Raw genomic sequence first — 10,576 nt, forward strand, 5'->3', positions numbered from 1 at the left:
ACCAGTCAGGGACATTACCACATTGGCCACCAAAAAAGGAAAAAATCAAAAATCTAAATGAGCAGCAGAACTCGTGCTGCTTAATTATGTACAGGCTCTGTATGGTTGGTATGCGTGGTAACCCGCTGTAAGCACTAGTTACTTACTGAGCCCATGTTATGACCCTGTACTCCGATAGGTTAGTCAGAGCCGATTAGAAATTACATATGGCTATTACAGAAAAACAGGCATTTGCTCCCAACAAAGGCCTAACAATTTCTCCCCTCACGCAACACTATGTTAAAAAACATTGTCTGTTATTAAAAATAATTCAAATATCTTTTTGCTGTATTACATACGTTATGTCCAGTCCACTAGTTACTACCACAAGCACAAATCAATATAAATCAAACTCTTATAAAAAATGAAAGCTTCTCTAGTTAAAAAAAATCCGGAGAAGTTATAGTTATAGATTTTATTTAAACAAATTTTTGGAACACTTTGACCATTAACCCAAATTAAGAGATAACAGCTCTACTAGAGAGACTAGTTTAGAAAAAATAATAAAAATCATATGAAATACTTATCACCTTTCAGTGTTAGTATTTACCAGGAAAAATAACTTGTTATATCGCTATTAAAAATTGCAAAATTAATTGACTTTGCTACTAGGTAAACATGTGAAGATAAATAATTTAAACCGAAGTATAGCCTCCTCCACTTAAGTCTAAGGATTATAATTATAACTTTAAAACAATCTATTTTTGTCATAACTACCGTCCGCTTAAAATGATAAACAAACTGCCAATATAAAATGCAAATGAATAAAAACCCAAAAAACTAGAGTATTATAATTCGAATGTTATTCTAATTCATAATTCGCAATTAACACAGCCAACAACTACTTATTAAGATTATAGTTCAAAATTTTAAGGACAAATACCATAACCTCATATTAACTTATCATTTTTAATAAGATAAACATTACCAATGCTAAGAATCACCAAGTTTTTAACCTTTTAACACTTTGACGTCAAATTTCTGAATCTTTGAAATGCAAATACCATTTCTCCTGACCACTTCACATGTGTTCAATTCTCTCACTTCAGTAGATATAAGTTACTGGTAGTCATACAATGGGACTGCGACAGATGACTGCAAAAAATTATAACTATTAAAAGAGCAGAATTGGCGAATGATTATTTCAATAAACCATAACTCATATATAAATTATGGAACCACTAAAACATAACAGAATTCACCCAAGAAATTGAACAGAACAAAAGCCTCTTAAGACAACCTACACAAATTACAGGCATGGTTAAAATCTGTGAATTAGTAGAGTTTTTAAACTTGACCGAGTAACTTTAAACAGGATTCCTAACCAAGAGGTTAAAAGTTACAGAATATAAAACCATAATTTACATATGAACCATTATTTTGTTTTCGTTTAAAGATCTGAATTTTGATAGCAAAAGAAAAAGTAAATTATTGTAAAAGTGTAAAACTTTAAGTACGATAAAAGAAAAATATCCATTTAGTCAGTATTATAATTAATATTATGCCTATAATATTAAGACCAATATCAAGTGATTTTCATCCACTATCATGAAAGAGATAAGAAAAGTTCAGAACACTGAAATTTATGGAAATATTCCCAAATTCCTCTGCACTATTTGAATTTCCAATTTACGAAACATTAAAAACTAAAGTGTTATCTTTAGCTAGGTTGTAAATAAAGCCTAATTATGTGAAACTAAATTTTTAATCAAGCGAAATATTAATTTGAGAATTTATTTGGTATAAGGTTATTTCTTTAAAACTTATAAATTCCGAAATTTATATCAATTTAACCAAAAAATTAAAAACCTACATATAAGACTTAGTAAAAACTAAATAAAACATTATTCAACTTCACCTCATACCTAACCTTTAAAACTATTTAGCCTTAACATCTTTAAATTTTATTACCATGATACAGTATTCAAAATTAGCAACACCTATAATTCCAAAGGCATACTAATGTTTAAGAATTAAAAAAACTATGTACCAATTAAAAAGAATAATAAAATAAATAATTGCTCAAAACACCAATACTCAGATATTTTTCTTTCAACTACCAAACTAAAATAAGACAAATTATGAAAATGGAAACCAAAATTCAAAACTCTATAAACAAAGAAATATTTACTTATGTTTAAATCTGAAACAAACTTTAATGTATCGTTGGCTTGAACGTATTTTTTGATTGAGGACTTCCAGTACATCTTGAGAATTCTTCAGTGAAGATGTATCTTTACTTTCTTGTAACATTAATCTTTAGTTTTTGCCGAATAAGATTCGTGGTAGAGAAGTAAAGATGAAATGGAATTCCATCATGTTCCTGGAAAAAGGATTTAGTATCAGGATAATCCAAAAACAAGAAAATATAGTACTGTAATAGTAGATTTTGGACTACACGTTCGTTATATTAACAGGTCCTAGTTATTTTATTTGGTAAACCAAGGAGAGACTAAATTACTAATTAAGAAGTTAAAAAAAAATAAAAATGAATGGCCTAGAAATAAAGAATAAAGGTCAATTTCAATATCCAAAAAAAAATGGTATCAACTTGGGAGTCCTTGCTAGTTAGAATATTTCGGTATTTGGACAAAGATAGAAGTTATGAAAGGAGCCATCTAAATGATAGCTTTTTTCCAACAAGTGTCTGCCGTTTACAAATAAAAACAAATTTGAAATAAAGCAAATACCCTGTAAACTAATTTATACTTTTAAAAATTTTAACATAAAGTCAGTCAAACCAAAAATATTTAAGTTTTCTCAAAGCGGTACCTCGTACTAAAACAAATTTAATAAAATTAGTTAAATTTAATTATTCTTTACTAAATGTTAGCAAGAGGTAATATTATACAAAATAAGAGTGAAAGTTTAAAAAATATTAGAAAACTACCAAGTGAGCATTTCCAACCACTGATCACTGGACGAAGTCCAAATGAGCTACTATATAATTTCACTTTATGGGGAAAGTCTTCGTTCAAGATTACCACAATTCTCAAAGACAAAGTCAATACTCGCACCAGAATCACATTGAAACTATGATCCATCAAGAACCTCAGTCTATAGGAACCTGGAAGAAAGGCTTTTTTAAACACTAGGGAAAATATCTACTTTAGTTATCTAAAACTAAGAACTGGAAGTAAAGAGAATCTGCTGAACATTACACAAAACCTAACACGTGAAGTTCAGAATATCTGCTAAAAAGATAAAAAAGCAAATCACATGACTACCACAAATCAATATAAACCCAACCCTTATAAATTTGAAAGTTTCTCTAGTTAAAAAAAAATTCTGGAGAGGTTAAAGTTATAGATTTTATTAAACAAATTTTTGGAACACTATCATCTCTACTAGAGAGACTAGTTTTGAAAATACTAGAATCATAAGAAATACCTAACGAACACCATTCAAATGTTTGTATATCACATCAACAATAGTTTACACTGTAAACATCTGAAGATAAATTATTTAAACCCAAGTACAAATTCCTCCACTTAAGTAATGGTTATAATCGTTAGAATTTTTGAATATTTTTTTCCTAATATATACCGTATGCTTAAAATGATTGACAAAATACCAGTATATCAAATTATAATTCCATAATATGGAAAAAAATGAAAACCAGGAAACCAATGTATTATAATTCTAATGTTAAATTTTAGTTCATAATTTGCAAATAACAGTCAACAATTACTTATAAAGAAAATTCAAATGTTTTAAGAGCAAATACCATTTTCTTATCCGCTTTAATAAGATTAATATTACCACTGCTAGGAATAATTAAGTTTTTAACCTTTTAACACTTTAGAAGACAAATTTTTGAATCTTTGAAATACCAATACCATTTCTCCTGACCACTTGATAGGTGTTCAATTCTCTTAGAAGTTATGGGTAGTCACACAATCAGACACTGTTACCTGCAAAAAAAAAAAAAGGAAAAAAAAAAGGATTAAAAGAGCAGAATTGGCGAATGTTTATTTCATTAAACCATAACTCCTTTTTATGAATTATTAACTGAAATGTGAAACTACTAACATAACAGAATTCGCCCAAGAAATTTAACAAACAGAAAAATTCTTAAGACTATATGCGCAAATTACAGGCATGTTTATGTTTATGATTTCTATGTGAATTAGTAGAGTTTTTAAACTTGACCGAGTAACTTTAAACAGGATTTCTAACCAAGTGGTTAAAAGTTATAGAATATAAAACCATAATTTACATATAAAGCCATAATTTTATTTTCGTTTAAAAAAGCTGACTTATAGATTGCCTAAGAAAAAATCACTAAAGAAACTTGAAACCAAAATATAATTAAATAATAAAATCCCATTTAGTGTGTATTATAATAAATATGACAAATAACTTAAATATCAAGAGATTATCATCCACTATCATAAAATAGATTAGAAAAGTTAAGACAGGAATATATGGAAAAGTTTCTGCGTGAATTTACTAAGCTACGTCGAAAATTAGGCTGAAGCATTAGGATCTCTGCACTATTTTAATTCCCAATATTCAAAACATTAAAAAGGAAAGCATTATCTTTAGCTACGTTGTAAATAAAGCCTAATTATGTGAAACTAAAGTTTTTAATGAAAATAAATATTTGGAGAAACTTTTGTATGATGTAATTTCTTTAAAAATTTATAAAACCTACTACCGAAATTTATATAAATTTAATTAGGAATATAAAAACCTACATATTAAATCTACTAAAAACTAAATAAAAGATTAGGTAACTTTACCTCATATCTAACATTTAAAACTACCTAGTTTGATATCTATAATTTTATTACAATGACACAATATTTAAATTGGCAACAGCTATAATTCCAAAGGCATGTTCATGTTTAAAAATTAATAAAATTTTGTACCAATTAAAAAGAAAAAGAAAATGAATAATTGTTCGAAACACCAATACCCAGATAATTTTCCTTCAACTACCAACCTAAAATAAGACCCAATATATGAAAATGGAAACCAAAATTCAAAATTAAAATTCTATAAACAAATTAAAATTTATTAAGGTTTAAATTCAAAACAAACCGAAAGTCTTAATTTTTTTTTTTACGCTTACTGGAAGCTGCTGAAATCCAAAGTCCGGAAGGACTTCACCACCTGAAAGGCAAAGATCTGGATTAGTAGATTGCTAAACTCCCCAGAAACCTGCATAGTTGGTCTGCAAGAGACCAACTATGCAAGCCATTGGGGAGCCACCCCCACCCCGTCAAGGGCACCGCCCCTGGCGGGGAGGAGGGTTGTTGGCTAAAAAGTAAATTTCAAAAGAATTCAGGAAAATTGACTTAACTTTGATTTGTTGGGTTGAACGAATTTCTTGATTGAGGACTTCCAGTACATCTTGAGAACTCTTCAATGAAGATGTATCTTTACTTTCTTGTAATATTAGAGTTTTTGCCGAATAAGATTCGTAGTAGAGAAGTAAAGACGAAATGGAAATCCAGGAAGTTCCTGGAAAAAGGATTTAATATTAGGACAATCCAAAACAAGAAAATATTGTACAGTAATAGTAGATTATGGACTACTGGACTATACGTTCTTTATATTGACAGGTCCTTGTTATTTTAGTTGTAAACCAAGGGGAGACTTAAGTTAAAAGTAAAAAAAAAAAAAAAAAATTAATGGCCTGAAAATATCAATATGATAAAAAGAAATTCAATATACTAGAAATTAGTATTAACTTAAAGAGTCCTTGCTAGTTAGAATATTTCGGTATTTGGACAAAAATTAAAGTTATGAAAGTAGCCATCTAAATAATGGTTTTTTTTCTCCAAAAAGTGTAAGTTTTCTCAAAGCAGTACTTCATACTAAAACTATTTTAACAAAATTAGTTAACTTTAATTATTCTTTATGAAATGTTATCCAAAGATAATCTTGTACAAAATATGAGTGAAAGTTTAAGAAATATTAAAAAAAATACCAACCACTGATCACTGGAGGAAGTTCAAATTAACTATTACATAATTTCACTTTATAGATTACCACAATTACCAAAGACACACAGTCAATACTCGCTGCAGAATCACATTGCAACTCTGATCCATCAAGAACATCAGTTTATTGGAACCTCGAAGAAGAGCTTTTCCAAACACTCGGGAATTATCTACTTTAACTTTTTTAAAACCAAACACTGGAAGTAAAGAAAATCTACTGAAAATCATAAAAAAACTAACAATGTGAAGTTTACTATTATCTACTAAAAAACATATAAAAATCAGAATAACACGTGACTTCGAGAATAGCTACTAAAATTGTGAAAACACAGCACATCAATTAGAGGCTATCTACTAAAACATATAGAAAATCACACGTGCAGTCTGAGAAAAACAGCATATGCATTCGTGAATATCTATTAAATCCATATGCAAAGCAAGCAAACCATGTCTCTGAAATTAATAACAACGTCAATATTGGAAAGAACTCACCAGGATACAACCAGCTACCAAACCGGTGCATATATTAGTAGACAAAGAATCGTACTCTAACGAAGTTAGTTCTGATGACGTCACCAATGGAGGAAGGCCAGTTTTGGGAAACTATCGTCCAACTATTTTCCAAAGTAAACAACCAAATTAACTATTGAACTATTAAATGAGAGTCATAGCAAGGAATAGATAAATCAGTACATAAAATACATGGGATAATCGTATTGTTATTTCGTAATTTGAATACTCTTTCAATTACGTTGTGTAATTAACTTAGCAGCTAACAATCATAGTTTGAACCAATATTTGAGAGACACGATAGAATTTTGTCTTTATATGAAGGGGAAAACAATTCGAACTAAAACTACGCAAATCCTATTGCAATATTTGATTGGAATTAGTAAACATAAATGTGATTAACAATAATATATTATTACAAATATTATTCAGTTCTCCACATACATACATGCATACATACATATATATATATATATATATATATATATATATATATATATATATATATATATATATATATATATATATATATATATATATATATATATATATATATATATATATATATATATATGTGTGTGTGTGTATATATATGTATACCTTACTCAAATATGAAAAATACTCTATTTATGAGATTACTCTAAAGTAAACTAAATCAAACGACCACTACCACAATCTCTTATGAATTACCAAATCACGAACGAACCTCATATTATCCTGTGCATGAACGCATGTACGAACAAACGCTTCACTTCCCAGACATCCCCACAACAAAGAAATCCCATCCAAACCCAATTTCAAGGTCAGGTCATGACCCCTTCTATCCTGACCTTCTCTGGATCGTCATTATACAAATCCTCAGTATCTATGGCCGAGTTCCCTGTGGTTCTAAATGTTGTTGGAGGTTAAATCTTGTTGTGAAAGTTTATCTTTCAGTATTTTGAAGTCGACGATTCAGTATCAAAATGTATATAATATTTTTCTTTTTTTCTGTCTAAGGGTGAATAATGAATAGATATTCATTCTTGTGTAATTGGTTGGTTTGTTGATTTATTCATTTATTTATGAATAATGAAGATATTTATTCATCTCTAAGGATGGTTAAGTACAAATAGCTAATTCTAAGGATTTCCTTATTTATATATTCATGTATTGATGGCTAATGGAGGATTATTTATGAAAAATCCCCTTTATTTTCTTTATTCATATAACTTTGTTACGAGAGTAAATTGTATAGGTGAATTTCTCTTATATGTAAAAGAAAATTTAATTTCATGAAATATGGATATAAAATTGATATTGAGAAAATGTTGCTTGATATTTTCAATACTCAAAATGTGCAAGAAAATTAAGTAGAAATGTTTATCATAAGAAACTATCTTTACAAAGAAAATTAACAAGCATAATGTATAATACCAAATAGTGTATTTTCACTAACATGATGAACAATATTTATATATTTTAATGGATAAGTTTAACATATGACTCGTTACATACACTCATTTATCTATTTTGGAAATATTCCAAGCTTACTTTGCCATTTGAAAGATGTTAGAAAGAAGAACTTTAAGTTCTGCTATATCACTAAGATGATTACTCCCCTCTCTCTCTCTCTCTCTCTCTCTCTCTCTCTCTCTCTCTCTCTCTCTCTCTCTCTCTCTCTCTCTCTCTCTCTTGTCCTTTTGTCACCAAACTCCACATTATAATTTAAACGCCTTTTTTCTTGACTCCCTCCAATAGATTATTGAATCTCCATTTAAAATGACTATCATCCTTTCACACTCCCTTCACCCGAATCGAGGCCAATAATCACTCACCAAAAATAAACCTCTCCCAAGACACCCCTTCAACAGGGGAGGGTGTGTTCTCCCTCCCCAATAATACCCCTAAATTCATTACAGGTCCATTAATCTTGATGGTTGAAGCCTCACGAAGGAGAATGGCTTTTGTCCCTCATAACAAAAGAGCCTGTTTATACCACCACCATGTTACTGACCCTGGTCTTTGTAACGCCAGACCATTTACACCCAATCAATTCCACCAAACAACTACCTATTAGGGACCTTGGAGCAATATGTGACCTTGAATTTTGTGACGATATATCGACACTCAAATATTTCTATCAATGCTATTTCCTATCTGTTGCTTAGTGATTATTAAATTATGGTTTTCCATTTAGCTTTGATGCTTGGCATGTATATAAAAGGATAATTTTAATACAAAAAATAATAATTAGGAAAAGAATTACGTTACATCTCTATATGACGTCATAGGCATTATATTTGAGGAGGCAATTGTTTATTGAAAAATAATGGTAATCCCAAAAGGAAAATCAGGTTGATAAAGAAATGGACAACATATGCCTTTAAGAACACTGAAGAAAGGACATCATTGTTGTTAAACACACAGCTTCTTAACGGACCTACTCATGGGATGCTAATCTCTCTCTCTCTCTCTCTCTCTCTCTCTCTCTCTCTCTCTCTCTCTCTCTCTCTCACACACACATACAATGAATTATTTTCTCTCAAATGCATGATTATATCTAATCTCTCTGTAACAATGAATTATATCCCTTGTCTAATATGCAATCTCTCTCTCTCTCTCTCTCTCTCTCTCTCTCTCTCTCTCTCTCTCTCTCTCTCCCTTTTGTCCACCCCAGTTAACGAGGCCGCTCACTGAACCAATCACAAATTGATTGGGTGTATGGTTGGTATGCGTGGTAACCCGTATTTAGCACTAGTTACTTACTGAACCTATGTTATAACCCTCTACTCTAATAGGTTAATTAACAGCCTACTCTTAAATTACATAGCGTTATTACAGAAAATCGGGCATCTTTTCTTAAAAATAAGGCCTTACACTCTCTTTCCTCATTAAAAATTTCTTTTTGCCATCGTACATAAATTCTGTCCAGTCCACCAGTTACCAACGCAAGTATAAATCGATAAAAACTAATTCTATAAAAAGCTTAAAGTTTTTCTAGTTAGAAAAATTGCCGTTGGCTAAAGTCATATTTTATTATACAAACTATTCTCGGAACAGAACATTAACCCACATTAAGAACTAACTGCTCTACACGAGACTATTTTTGAATGGATACCAAAACCATAAATATTTAACGAAAAATTTTCAGTTTTAGTAAAGACTCAAAAGAATAGTATTAGGTTATATTGCTAATTAACAATGGAAAGTAATTATTACTCAATAAACATCTAAAGATAATTATTATAAACCTTAGTACAAACTCCTCCATCCAAGTCCCAAGGATTATAACTATAACCAAGTACATTTATATTATATACTCTTATATTTGACGTATGCTCAAAATAATAAACAAATTGCCATTATATTAAATTCTAATTCAAATAAAAACTCAAGAAGCTGTTAAGATTTATAATTCTAATGTTAAATTCTAGTTAATAATAAACAATTAAAAACCCCAATGAGGCTTATAATTTGAGATTCAAAGGGCAAATATTATAGCATAGCCTCATATCATATACTCTTTAAATAAAGATAAATATTACCACCGCTAATAGTCCTTAAGCTTTTAACCTTTCAAAACTTTGACGTCAAAGTTCCGATTCTTTAGAAATGCCAATGCTACTTCAAAGGTCTTCAATCTTCTCACTTTCAGTAGTATTAAAATGTTGCTAATAGTTAATGGGTAGAAGTTATTGGTAGTCATACATTCCGATTGCAACAGTTACTTGCAAAATTGGTGAATGATTATTTCTGTAAGCCATAACTCCCATTTGAATTAGGAGCCTACACAAACATCACAAAAGTTAGCTTAAGACGACTTGCATAAATTCCAGGTATATTTAAAACTTCAATGGAAATTAAAACTCATAAGTAAATGAACAAGATTCCTATTTAGTAGGTTACAAGTTTAGAGATTGAAAAATTGCATGTAAGTGGGGAATAATAAAGCCATAAGCGACATTTGAAGCCTATCACCGAAATTTATAGGAATTTAAGAAGAAAAACCTGAATATTAGGTTTGATAAGAAATACAAATAAAAAAAATGAATAACCTAATTTCATAACAGAGGCTTTAAAACTCAAATTTAATA

The 10,576-nt window shown here is 29.7% G+C and overlaps 1 long non-coding RNA gene across 1 annotated transcript in view; it reads right to left on the bottom strand.

Annotated features, from left to right (window-relative positions):
* Positions 1-478: 478 nt before the first annotated feature.
* The window catches only part of LOC137626557 (uncharacterized), a 14,941-nt gene continuing 4,843 nt past the window's right edge, over positions 479-10,576 (bottom strand). The window contains exons 2-4 of the long non-coding RNA XR_011041044.1: positions 3,879-3,953; positions 2,194-2,362; positions 479-1,134 (exon numbers count right to left, since the gene is read on the bottom strand). This is a non-coding gene — a long non-coding RNA (uncharacterized lncRNA). The remainder of the gene's footprint in view (positions 1,135-2,193; positions 2,363-3,878; positions 3,954-10,576) is intronic.

Source organism: Palaemon carinicauda, chromosome 34 (genome assembly GCF_036898095.1).
Source record: "Palaemon carinicauda isolate YSFRI2023 chromosome 34, ASM3689809v2, whole genome shotgun sequence".
NCBI classification, from domain to species: Eukaryota; Metazoa; Arthropoda; class Malacostraca; order Decapoda; family Palaemonidae; genus Palaemon; species Palaemon carinicauda.